Source organism: Pygocentrus nattereri, chromosome 2 (genome assembly GCF_015220715.1).
Source record: "Pygocentrus nattereri isolate fPygNat1 chromosome 2, fPygNat1.pri, whole genome shotgun sequence".
NCBI lineage: Eukaryota > Metazoa > Chordata > Actinopteri > Characiformes > Serrasalmidae > Pygocentrus > Pygocentrus nattereri.
Window position 1 is genome coordinate 3,589,733 of NC_051212.1, and position 14,661 is coordinate 3,604,393.

At 37.9% G+C, this 14,661-nt stretch overlaps 1 pseudogene; it reads left to right on the plus strand.

Moving 5' to 3' along the window:
* The first annotated feature begins 8,488 nt into the window (after positions 1-8,488).
* On the plus strand, positions 8,489-9,520 carry LOC119265781 (annotated as a pseudogene).
* Positions 9,521-14,661: the final 5,141 nt, after the last annotated feature.

The window sequence follows — 14,661 nt, forward strand, 5'->3', positions numbered from 1 at the left end:
ACTTACATACGCACTGCATCTCAACTATCCAAAGTCCATGAAGAACACATTCCAGTTCATCCAACAAGTACTTCTCATGTTGGGCCACAGTGAACTAAAATCCACATTACAAACACTGAAAAACCAGCTTGCACTTTAAAAAAATGTTATGTGAAGTGTATTTTTTTGGTTTGCTTTTAGTTTTTTTTAACTACAACGTTGTGCCTCTGTATTAACCATATTGTTATTGTCCCCTCTTCGACCTCAATAGGGCCTTCAAACCTTTGCATGTTTGATAAAATACAACACAACTGTCTCATGTACTTTTAGTCTCCTTTGTCACCAATGATACACAGGAAAAGTGGTGATTGTCATTTTGTATTGTTTACGAACTCATTTAAGTTTAATGACATGTAGGAACGTTCAGCTACTTGTGTTCTGCAATAGAAGATGTAGAAGTGTATTCTCAGCACTGCATATTAGTGCTTAGTTGATATGATGTAGTTAACACAGTGCATCAGTCAAGTTGAAGTTCTAAAGGTTTGTAACAGGTTGTAATGCATGTATTCATGTGCTCAGATATTCACAACGATGTAACAGGTATTTCTGAATGCTGGGTGTACCGGCATATTTCATCTTCAGACAAGTTGGGATTGTTACCAAGCAGTTTTAAGTTTTTCAATAAAATACATTGGAACATTGAAATGTATTGTTTAATTTCTTCCCTTGCAGTGTTGTTGAAACATTGTATTTAATACAGTATGTCAAAACTAAAAAAGTAATTACTTAAATTACAAGAAAACATTACACAGATTTAAGCAGTGATAAATGTTTATATTTGCTATATTTTTTAGTATGTTTAACTTAAAATAGTTATTTCATACAACTTACACTTAAGAAAAGAGAATTTGTGAACTAATCATTTCGAGTAAAGACTGCTAAAGAAAACTTGATTTGTCTGCTGCATCCAATTGAAGTTCTATGTTAATACAACTTGACCTGTTTAGTTTCACCTTGTGTAAAAACTTAAATAATTTAAGGCAATGAGTTTCCATGCTATTTTCTAGTAAAGTCAACTAATTTAGGATAAGAGTGTACCAATGGAATGGACTCCCTACTTCAATTGTTTATTTATCAGTCTGTTAAATTCCTCCACTTTACTGAAATAGTACAAAGACAACATAATCACTGCTCGCTTAGTAGAAATAACAAATTTAAAAAAGGTACATTAATTGATGTTACTTCTTTTTAATTTAAAGCACTGACCAATATTTGTGGTGTTACGTACGTACGAGCTGTTACCTATGGTTCTTCAGCACAGCTAGGCCATATATGATGACCTAGCAAAGGAAAAAAGATCATTTTTAAGCTATTATTTTTTTAAATATACTGTTATACCAATGCAGAATACAGAACAGCAAGTCTTTGTCTGTAAACAATGATGTAATGACTTAAGAATGAACCCGTATGTTGGGGAAAACAGACAGGACAGTTTAATTAGTAAGATTATTTAAACAATTAAAATGGTAGAAAAGTATTAAGTATTTACACTGACGACAAAAAGCTACACTGATTTAATGCAGTGGACAGACACATACAGACATTCTTCTATCATCTTTTGATTTCTAATTGATGTGCTGGGTAGAATTTATTATCATAAACTTTACAGTAATAATTAATGATACCTTAGTATTAGTATTAGTATGTGATATCTAGCTAGCTAGATAGGCTTGCCAAAACGCCGCTACAGTTCCAAAAAAGCAGACTAACAGTTCCTTTGAAGCAATCTATCATAAGCTAACAGCCTTTGGGAGAACGTCACTGTGAACGACAGAGAATAATTAGCACTCACCAGACCGCTAGCTCCCTCACATCTAACGCCTTTTCCCTCTTTTGATTTCTCCCTCTCTCTGCGTTACAGTAGTCTAACCTAGAAGTAATAAAGGCATGTACTAGTGTTTCTGCATCATGCAAATATAGGGCATTTCTTATCTTTGCAATGTTGTGAAGATGTAAAAAAAAGCTGTTCTAGTGATGCTGCTTATGTGTTGATCGAATGATAAATCTGAATCAATTATGACTCCAAGACCAGGTGTAACTAGAACGTCAGCAAGATTTAAAATTAAATCTGGTAGTATATTTCTTGCCAATTTTGAACCCAGAAGGAGAACCTCTGTTTTGCTACTGTTTAGTAGGAGGAAGTTCTGTAACATCCAGCCTTTCACATCTTTTACACAGTCCTCTATTTTCTTTAATCTGTATTTGTCATCAGGCTTGGCTGATATGTACAGTTGAGTATCGTCTGCATAACAATGAAAGTTGACGCCATGGTTACTTATAACTGTGCCTAACGGTAACATGTATAGTGTAAATAATAATGGTCCTAAAGTAGAGCCTTACGGAATTCCAAATCTTACTTTTGAATAATTGGAAGAAAAATTGTTTACACTGACGAACTAATAACATTCTGTTAGGTAAAACTGGAACCATTATAGGGCTGTCCCTGTAATTCCAACCATGTTTTCTAACCTTTCTAGGAGAACATTGTAGTCAAGTAGCACCAACAGGGATACGTAGCCTTGATGAGAGACAAGAAGATTATTAGTTATCTTAATAGAGCTGTCGCAGTGCTGTGGTGTGGCCTGAATCCAGATTGGAATTTTTCATATATACGGTTTTTATGTAGATATGAACTAAGTTGTTGGACCACAGCTTTTTCTAAGATCTTAGATATAAATGGCAAGTTAGAAGTAGGCCTATAATTTGACAATATGCTAACATCAAGATTTGGTTTCTTGATCAGGGGTTTGATAACTGCTAGTTTAAAAGCTTTGAGTACATAGCCCAGACTAAGGGACGAGTTTACCATAGTTAAAAGAGAGTTTATAATAACTGGCAGTACTTTGAGTAATTTTGAGGGAATTGCAATGAGTGTGCAGGTTGTCAATTTGAAGAGGAGATAATCTTCCCTAGCTCTAGCTGTGGGAGTGGGTAAAAAGTTTCCAGTCTTTTTTCTACAACTGTGTTTTGTTTTACAACCCCAATTCAAATGAAGTTGGGACACTGTGTAAGACATAAATAAAAACAGAATACAATCATTTGCAAATCCTTTTCAACTAATATTCAATTGAATACACTACAAAAACAAGATATTTAATGTTCAAACGGATAAACTTTGCATTTTGCAAATACTCACTCATTTTGAATTTGATGCCTGCAACACGTTCCAAAGAAGTTGGGACAGGGGCATGTTTACCACTGTGTTACATCATCTTTCCTTTTAACAACACTCAATATGCATTTAGGAACTGAGGACACCAACTGTTGAAGCTCTGTAGTGGAATTCTTTCCCATTTGATGTACAACTTCACTTGCTCAACAGTCTGGGGTGTCCATTGTCGTATTTTGCGCTTCATAATGCGCCACACATTTTCAATGGGAGACAGGTCTGGACTGCAGGCAGGCCAGTCTAGTACCCAAACTCTTTTACTATGACGCCACACTGTTATAACATGTGCAGAATGTGGCTTTGCATTGTCTTGCTGAAATAAGCAGGGACATCCCTGAAAAAGACGTTGCTTGGATGGCAGCATACGTTGCTCCAAAACCTGTATGTACGTTTCAGCATTAATGGTGATGTGTAACAGATGTGCAAGTTACCCATTCCATGGGCACTAACACACCCCATACCATCAGAGATGCTGGCTTTTGAACTTTGCACTGATAACAATCCGGACAGTCCTTTTCCTCTTTGGCCCGGGGGACACGACATCCATGATTTCCAAAAAGGTCACTTTTCCACTTTGCATCAGCCCATCTCAGATGAGCTCAGGCCCAGAAAAGCCGGTGGCGTTTCTGGGTGTTGTTGAAATATGGCTTTTGCTTTGCATGGCAGAGTTTTAACTTGCACTTGTAGATGGAGCGACGAACTGTGTTCACTGACAATGGTTTTCTGAAGTGTTCCTGAGCCCATGTGGTAACGATGTCATGTGGTAATGACGTTACAGAATGATGTTGGTTCTTAATGCAGTGCCGCCTGGGGGGGTCGAAGGTCCCAGGCATTCAATGTTCTCCCTTGACGCTTACTTCCAGAGATTTCTTTAGATTCTCTGAATCCTTTGATGTTATGGACTGCAGATGATGAAATCCCTAAATTCCTTGCAAAAGGAAACGTCCTTAAACTGTTGGACTATTTGCTCACGCAATTCACAAAGTGGTGAACTTCACCCCATCCTTGCTTGTGAACAACTGAGCCTTTCAGGAATGCTCCCTTTATACCCAATCATGACACCTATTTCCAATTAACCTGTTCAGCTGTGAAATGCTCCAAACAGGTGTTTTTTGAGCATTCCTCAACTTTCCCAGTCTTTTGTTGCATTTCTTTGGAACGTGTTGCAGGCATCAAATTCAAAAATGAGTGAATATTCTCAAAAAACAAAGTTTATCCGTTTGAACATTAAATATCTTGTCACTGTAGTGTATTCAATTGAATATAGGTTGAAAGGGATTTGCAAATCATTGTATTCTGTTTTTATGTTTTACACAACGTCCCAACTTCATTGGAATTGTACATCAGCCAAATCAGATAAGAACCAAGTTGGATTAAATATTGTGGGTTGAATTTGTTGTCTAATATTTTCAATTTTATTATTAAAGAAGTCCATAAAAACTTAACTGGTGAGATTTGCTGGAATTTGTGAAATCACACTAAACAGTACTCTAGGATTATATTTATTATTTTATCATTGTACCATGGGGTGAGCTTTTTCTGCCTTATTCTTTTTATATTAAGTGGCACCACATTTTCTAAAGTAGAAGGGAAGGTATTTTCTAACTAATTGATTAGTAAATCTAGCTCCATTGGGTCTGATGGAGTGGAGACTGGGGTTGATAGTTCTGGGAGATTTTATATAAATTGTAGGATGGTCAAAGGTTTTATTGAGCGCTTTTTAGAATAGCGATGGGGACATACATATATTATGGCTAAGTTGTAGCTCATACGAAATTAGATAATGGTCCGAGATTGCTGAGGTTTTGCGGTAGGATATTTAGCTTATCTATGCTAAAACCTAGTGTCAAAACTAAATCTAACGTGTGAATACAGTAGTGTGTAGGCCCTGTTACATTTTGGGTAATACCAACAGAGTCTAGAATTGAAGTAAATATAAATAGCCATGCCACAGTCTCTTGTTTTCCAGGTGCTCGTGTTTTAGACATAGCCAAGCGTCTCCCCTAAGCAGATGCAACGCCTTTGTGACTGTGGTTATCCACATTGGGACCACCAACATCTCTGACCGACACAGTGAGGTCCTGAAGGAGCACTACCAGATCCTACTGGACACCGCCAGGAAGAACACGGATGCCAGGATCGTCATTCTCTGGACTTCTTCCCACCTACAGGAGGCGATCAGAGCGGTTCAGCATGTTCTTCGGGCTGCAGTCCTGGCTCCGTGGCTGGTGCACCTTCAACAGCTTGGGCTACATGGACAACTGGTCCTCATTTTGGGAGCAGCCAACGTTCTACCGGATGGAAGAGCTTCACCCTAGTCATCTGGGGTCTGTTGATCTCTCACAGAACATGAAAGGGCCATTCACTGACTACAAAACAAAGGTAAGTAGCACCAAAAATAGTAATGCTACAGCTAATAATGCTAATGTTACTGCTGAAAATAAGGCAATTGCTAGCACTTCTCCTGTAAATAAGGCAAGAATACAAATACTTGTTCTACAAATACAAATGCTCATATCGCAAACTGCCTTGAAATGCCACTTAGGTTCCTTCCAATTGAGACCGAGTCTGTTCCCCTAATAAAACAAAGCATCAAAAAGCCTCAAAAAGTTTGCTCTAGTAACCTGATTAATATAAGACCAGTTACACCATTTTGCAATGACCACACCATTGGTCTAAAACTAGGACTGTTTAATACAAGATCCCTTACATCTGAAGCCATCATTGTAAACAAAATTATTACTGATCACGATTTTGATGTTCTGTGCTTCACAGAAATTAGATTAGACCCAATGAATACCTAAGTCTAACTGAAGCCACTCCCAAAGGCTACACGAATAGCCCTCGTTTAAGCGGCCGGGGTGGAGGTATAGCAACCATCCATACTAAAGCTTTAGGCATGAGGCCTAAAGAAAACAGGCTATAAATTTTCTTCTTTAAAAGTTATTTTACTTAATATGCTTAATCAAGAAAAATAAAAATTCATTTTTATTAATTACAATTTACAGGCCGCCCGGGCTGTATTCTCAGTTCTTACAGGAATTTCTGTCATGCTTAATAACATTTATTAAAACAATAATTGTCTGAGAATTTAATATCCACTTTGACAATCCTCTAGACGCATCAAATAAGGCATTTATATCGTAGACACCATAGGTTTCATCCAAATTATAAAAGGGCCCACACATTACCACAAACACACTCTAGACTTAATACTGACCTTTGGTGTAGACATACATAACTTAGCCGTTCTCCCCCAGAGCACAGCAGTCTCAGATCATGCGAAATTCAGTTTAGTGGTAATGTGCAACCATCACCATGTTATCATGTTAAGAGGACTATCTTCCTGAGAGAAGCTGAGTGAAAGAGAGTGAGTATAAAAACACAGCGAGCTAACTGCTAACCTGAGGAGAGAGAAGCTGAGGGAAAGAGAGGGAGTTTAAAACCACAGCGAGCTATCCGCTAACCTGAGGGAAAGAGAGGGAGTTTAAAACCACAGCGAGCTAACCGCTAACCTGAGGAGAGAGAAGCTGAGGGAAAGAGAGGGAGTTTAAAACCACAGCGAGCTAACCGCTAACCTGAGGAGAGAGAAGCTGAGGGAAAGAGAGGGAGTTTAAAACCACAGCGAGCTAACCGCTAACCTGAGGAGAGAGAAGCTGAGGGAAAGAGAGAGAGTTTAAAACTACAGCGAGCTAACCGCTAACCTGAGGAGAGAGAAGCTGAGGGAAAGAGAGGGAGTTTAAAAGACATTGAGCTGACACTTAACTAAAGCAGCGGACAGGCACTGTAATAAAATGTACGCAGCAGATTTCAAGCTTAATAAACATAGGCTTATAAAACACAGAAGAAACCCGTATACCTGGTATCTGTTTACCTCAGATCGACTAGCTCGGCTAACGTTCCCTCAGGCTGGAGTCGAGCTGTTAGAGCGGATCTCAGCAGGTTTCGTGTTTGGCCGCTGATAATAAGGATGTTTTCTTTAGTTCATGTTAAATGAACACAGATGACCTGCCTGTTTTTCCTGTCGAAGCTGCTGTTTTTTGATTAAGGAATCTTTTTCATTTAACCGCGTCTCGTTCGTATTGGTTTCTGAGCCTGATAGCTCATAATTTATTTTTTACTCTGTAATATTATTAAAATTAAAGTAGCAAAGTAAAAGTATTTAATTAAAAATAAACTCAATTAAAAGGACTATGATTTATCTCTACTGCAAAAAGTACCATTACAAGCAAAACTGTACTTAATTACAGTAACGAGTGTAAATGTTATTCGTTACCTAAACCTCTGTGAAAGAGTGACAAGGCCTTATAAACACAAACAGGATGGTCAGGAAATGCTCAGAGTCTAAGGAGCCATCCTGTGCCTAATTGATCCCACAATAACAAAAATCAGATGAAAATATTGATTCTGAAAAATGATAGACATCCTGGGGCCAGTTGTTCAAAAAATGTAATCCTGATCAAAATTATCCAGATTTGGTAATCCCATTTTTTGCTATCCAGGATCAGGTGATCTGTCTTACTTTTAAGCCACTTTTTCAAAGCAACATTGGATTGGATCACCCTGATCCGGATTACCACCTATGTAAAGAACAGGTAGAAGAACCAACATGGGGTGTTTATTTTGAGACAAAACACAAAACAAACATCCACTTCCATTTATAATTTTTTTATGACCCCTCATCTGAGCCACAACAAATAAAAAAAAAACATATACATTAACAAATACATTGTGGATATATTGAAAGCATCTTAAACAAAAAATGTCCAATAGTTAACAAGATATTCAGGGTTCTTCATATGAGAAAGAGAGACCTGCATTTTCAAGCCTTGCTTTTAGGAGGCGGATTTGAAGTTCCACCCTGGTTTGCTGCAGTTTGGTCAGCTTTATTTGTTCCTCTGCCAGGAGAATCTTTGCTTCTGCTCTTTGAGTTTCTCGTTTAAGAAGAGTTTCATAGTCATCATCATTAGTATTTCGCAAAGGATGCTTCAAGCCCCTTTTCTGAACTTCTGTGACTGCTTCTATTGTTTGTCACCATTCCCGCAACAGAACTTCCAACAATCGAGGAATAATGGCACTTTACACCCTCCAGCAGTGCATGGGTTTCTGCAACTGTGAGATTATGTCCTTTTGAGTCCATGGTTCCACCTCATCTGTGGAACATAGTATTTGTAGGACTTGGGCATGATTGACTTAATTGAACACAAGCATGAGTGGGTGGGTATTTGACAGACATCTTGTATTAAGCCTCCCTCTGAGGACTTACAGAGAGGCACTGACATGGCAGGTGTTGTGCATTGTTACTACCATTTTGGTGGAAGAGGATACCATCAAAGCGTGTATCTTGAGCATGCAAAACCACTGGAGCAATACACCACTGAAGAACTGTATGCTCGCTTTCACTTTGGGAATGCTGATATTAAATACATTGCAGACCTTGTCAGGGCCAAACTTCAACAGAGAAACTGAAGAGTCACAGTCTGTCTGTGGAAGAACAGGTCCTCATTGCTCTGCGCTTCTATGCATCTGGGACTTTCTACCAAGTTGTTGGTGACAATGTAGGTGTGGACAAATCAACTGTGAGTAATGTAGTGAAAGCTTTGTCAATTGCATTGACCAGCCTGGTCAATCAGTTTGTTGCACTTCCAAAGGATGACCAGATTGCCCAGACCAAGCACAAGTTTTTTTCTTTTGGGGAACATGCCCAATACTATTGGAGTTATTGACTGCACTCATGTGCATATTCAAGCACCTCGTGAGAGGGATTGGGAGTACATCAACCAAAAGGGGAGGTGCAGCATCAACATCCAACTTGTAGGCGATGCTGATCTCATTATCACAAACTGTGTTGTGAAATGGCTTGGGTCTGTTCACGATGCACATATTCTGAGGGAGAGTGCTTTATACAGAGAGCTCCAAACCAACCGACCGGATGGCATAATATTAGGAGACAGTGCCTATCCACTCCTACCATGGCTGATGACTCCTTTTCTTGCAGCAACAACGCCTGCGCAGGCACGCTTCAATACTGCTCATTGCAAAACAAGATGTGCAATTGAGCATTTAAATGGAGTTCTGAAGAGACGCTTTGCATGCCTTAACTATTTGCGAGTCGAAACACATGGAGCATGCAACATAATACTTACATGTATCGTCCTGCACAACATTGCTACCAGACGCAATGTCCCTCTCTGTGATGTTTATGATGCACCTGAGTCTGTTGAAGAACCAAACCAACCTCTGGTGTTCTATCAGAATGAGGGACTGACTAGACATATAGTAAGGGATGCAATTGTTTGAAATTATTTTTGACAGATTCATATCTGATGAATGTTCCTTTGACATTAATATACAGTGATGAATGACCGTGACAGATGAAAAAATGAATATATTATTTTTGTTTGTTTTTGAAATCTTTTTGGGGGTTTATTTCATGGCTCCAAGATCATTTTTATTTTTGCTTTACTATAGGAAAGGCATAATTGGTAGCCTATGTCTACTTTGTCACTGTAATGGTTAAACAGGTCAAGTGCAAAATAAGTGTATATACACTAAATGATACAAATGTTTTTGTGTTTTTTTTTTTTTTTTAAATGAAAGTTTTACTACATTTTCTTCCTGAAATCCACCTTGAAATCCTACCCCTTGTTGGGATCAGGGTAATCCTGTTTTTTTTTGGATGAAAGTTATCCAAATCGTACTGAAAAGTTTTGAACAACAGAAACTGAAGGTTTGATCCATTTCCAAACTAGGATTGGATTACATGATCTGATCTGATTTCAGAATGCTTCTTTCCCTTTTGAACAACCCATTTTCCAGATTTGATCCAATCCGATAACCAAAATCTGATCAGATTACCTTTGAACATCTGGCCCCTGGATAGCCATGAAGCTTAATTTGGAAATTCAGTTTAAATAGCTTTTCTATTTACAGCTCTCTAGAGCTTTATAACAGTCACTGTGTCGTCACATACTAAATAGTAAAATAGTGCACAATACTATAAATAGCTATAGCATTATGGAGCATCCACGTGTGCCTTTTAACAGAGATGGAATGGAGGGTCACTGTTTTTTCTCCAAGCGGTTAATAGGAGATCAGTTGGTATGTCTGGTAATTCTGAGTAGAAAGGCTAGTTTGACGTGGCCAGAGCATGAAACGTGAAGTTGGTTTGCGTCAGCCACTGTGGACACTGTGATTAACTGCTTTGTGGAGCTCAGCGGCAAGCCCTGTCAATGGAGTGAACGCCCCATGTTTGAAATAGCATCTGTGTTAAAGCAGAGTTCAGACATTGGAATGTACTTTACATACAAATTCTGCATCAGAACCATGAGGAATTTGTTTGAGACAGGTTTTACAAAGCAGAGGAGGAGTGGAGCGGTTCTCTATGGTCAGCACCACATCACACATCCCTAAACGGGTTTGCACTCATTGCATTTCGTACTCTGTCCATGCAAACATTAGCATCATTAGCAACATCAGCAAGGTCCCTGAACAGAACAACCAGCTCAGAGACACAGTGTCGTATTTCTATGTTACACTAAACTTATCACCAAGCTACATTGATGAGGAGCTCTTTCTCACGTTTTTCTAAGCAGACCTCTGTGATGACAATGTCCAGGACTGTAAACACACCAATGAATGAATATTTCTCTTAGAGCATTTTTAATCACAAATGTGTGTAAATCTGTCTTACTGTATGGCCCACATTCGCTCCCCGGTTCAGTTTTACTCTCTTTTTTGATCAGTTACCTCATTAAAAGTCACACATGATGAGTGGAGCTTTTCGGCTGAAGATGATCATTTCAATCTGCACCTTTTAAAGTTAACAATAAGTATTACAAGATCAGAGTCTCTCTCTGGTGCGGTCCCGTGGTGCTCACCACTCTGCATGGCCACACCTCCCCCATGTCCAAGGTCAAACACCAAGGAGCAGACTGCTACCATAAACTACAAATTAATCAAATTTTTAAAAAATAATTGTCTTAAACAAATGTTGCTGAATGAACGTAACCGGTTGCTCTTCAACTTTGGCAGCCATAACCCAATTATTTGATATAGACAGGTGAAAGAGTGACTAATAATGCATCACAAACAGGATGGTCAGGAAATGCTCAGAGTCTAAGGAGCATCCTGTGCTTAATTGAACCCACAGTAACAAAAATAATTATACTATATTTATTCTGAAAAATGATAGAGACATCCTGGATAGCCATAAAGCTTAATTTGGAAACTCTTTTCTATTTACAGTTTTATATAGAAGTCACTGTGTCGTCACATACTAAATAGTAAAATAGTGCTGTCAATACTATAAATAGCTGTAGCTTTACGGAACTTTCACCTACACCTTTTTAATAGAGTTGCAATGGAGGGTTGCTGTTTTTCCTCCACACAGTTAATAGATCAGTTGGTATGTCTGGTAATTCCTCCAGCATGAGTGGAAAGGCTAGGTTGACGTGGCCAATGCACGTTCCATAAAACTTAAAACCGTGTGAGCTTTGACATTTTGTCAGCCATTGTGGACACTGTGATTAACTGCTTTGTGGAGCAGATCTCTGTTTAGCATCACATCACACATCCCTAAACAGGTTTGCACTCATTGCACTTCATTCTGGAGGAGAAAAAATTCACCAGGTTTAATTCCTCCTACTCAGCCCATGTAAACATTAGCAAAATTAGGAAGGTCCTTGAACAGTACAACCAGCAGAGACACAGCATCATATTTCTACATTATTTAAATAATACAACAGGAGAGGGAGTTCGTTATCATGAAAGGCACGAGCCGAAGGCTAATTCCAGGTTGTTTAGCTGTTCATCTGTCACAGCTGCCAACTGAAAAGCTGCTCAGTGGTGATGACGGTTAGGAAATTTAGTGTCGTCTCATCTTCAGAGTCTGACCAAATCAGCTGTCAGTCAAATGTGACCTTGAAAGTGTTTATTTTCTGTTTGTGGCAAAGTAACTCTAGTAACTTGATTAATATCAGACCACTTTATATCAGTTTGCAATGGCAGCACCTGTGGTTTAAAACTAGGACTGCTTAACATAAGATCTCTTGCATCTAAAACCATCACTGTAAATTAAATTATTATCGATCACGATATTACTGAACTTCTTTTACTGAATATACTTGATCAAGGAATAAATAAATATTCCTTCCCACAATTACAATTTACAGGCTGCTCGGGCTGTATTCTCAGTTCTTACAGGAATTACAAGCTACAGTGGTGAGGAGCTATTTCTCACTTTTTTTAAAGAAGACCTCTGTGATGACAATGTCCAGGACTGTAAACACACAAGTGAATGAATATTTTTCTTAGAGCGTTTTTAATCACAAATGTGTGTAAATCTGTCTTACTGTATGGCCCACATTCGCTCCCCGGTTCAGTTTTCTCTCTTTTTTGATTGGTTACCCCGTTAAAAGTGACACATGATGAATGGAGCTTTCAGCTGAAGGTGAACATTTTTAAACTTGATCGAGTGGAAACTATGGTGATGCTGTTTGGTTGAATTAGTGGTGCCCTTAGAAATGCAAAAATTATTTCAGGTAGTATCAGCCTATGTTTACAGCGTGGCTCGAAATGATCACAGAGGTCTGAAAATGGTCTTTTATGTATTTACATTGTACTTGTTAGTCGGGAAAAAGTTAGAAGTAAGTAGGATTAGTCCCATTTGAGAAAATACAGCATTAGAAAAAGTCATTAGTTGTCATCCCATTTTGAACTCATGAATTAAAATGTTTTTATTGGTTTTTAAAGCCCTGGCCTGGCACTCCTGTTCCTCCCTGAATGTCCAACACATGGCCTGAGATCAGCAGATTCTGGTCTTCTCCAAACACCCAGTGTAATTTACAGAAACAGCAGAGAGGATTCCTTTTGTTTTATTCTCTGAAACTCATCACCTCGTAGAATGAAGCATTGAAGTTCATTACATATTTTTAAGAAAAATGTAAAAATGTCTTTTTAACCAATTTTTTAACTTAAAAAACAGTTGTCATTTATTTTATTTGCCTGTCATATTTTGTTTCATGTTTTTGATCATTTTAGTTTTATTTTTAGTGTTTCTATTTTTGCTTTTATTATGCTTTGTTTTTATTAGTTAATTTTACTCTTTAATTGTAAAGCACTTTGAGCTGATTATGTGTACGAAAGCTGCTCTATAAATAAAATAATTTATTATTATTATTATTATTATAATTTTTACAATTATTATTTAGCTTACAGGTTGGACCTTATCAAACATATTTTCTTGCCAGAGATCCATCCTGAGAATCTACAGATGCTCCCTTCAACTCCTTTAAATCTGATGCCAGAGGAGTTACGGCAGCATATGCATGTTTACGTCGGCCAGAGGTGAAGCAGCAGAATCGAAGCTTTTTGTAAGATGCTGTGTTTTCTATCACTGTATAAAATATGCACAAGGCTTCCTTTATTTTTTTTCTAAGTGAGGACTAAGTGAGTCCATTCAGAGCACGGTTTGTAACAGAAAGAATATATTACTGTTCAGTGTAAGCAAAGTAATCATAACTCATGGCTGAGTTGACTTATATTCCTTTCCATGAGTTTTCATGTTCCAAAAGGTAGTTTGTGAGACAATGTGGATAAAAATCTATGAATAAAAAGAATGAAACTGAATTTTTGGCTTTGTTTACCAATAAATGCAACAACAGCACTGAGAAATCATGTAATTAGTAGAGAAACAAAGAGTAAACAGCAGCTATGTTTTTTGCATTGGCCTTAGGGTCAATAGAAACAGGAATATGACATAAAAATAACTGTGACTGTGGAATAAATTTTAAAGATGAAGGATTCTACATTCTGCTATATAAAGTAGACCCTCCAATAAATACGAAATGATAGTATATACCAGTGCAAAACTATTCAAAACACGTGTGAAATTCAAACCAGTTGCGTAAAGGTTTTAGAGACTGCAATTTGCACCATGACATAGAAATTGGGTGAAGAAACGGAGTGCCTTCAGTTTGCCCTGTGGGGCTTTCACTGTAACTTCAAAAGAACACACATAAACACACATGCCTTTTAAGAACCCCCCCCAAGCTGACAAAAAAAAAACCTTTTAGTGTTTAAAAATAGGGGACTATCAATCATGTCATTTGGAAGGGTGGGCATTCAGGAAGAAGGTTATGGTGTGTCCCCCTCCCGTAGAGATAAAACCGCAACATACGCTAACCTCCTGTCATACACTCTCAAGGCCAACAGGTAAGATCTTTTGGAGGTTCTAGAATACACTTCACTTCTTTCATTACAATTTGTACAAATGTAATTTTATAACTCATATTGTTCTATGTCTCATATAAGTGAATACAGTTAAATTAAATAACATAAATACGGTAAAGACTTTAGTAAGTGTAAATACTTTAAATCTAACATGATTCTCTGTGAGTTTAAAGCAACAGATTTCAAAAGTGGAATGTTATCAGTGGATTGTCGTTATTGTG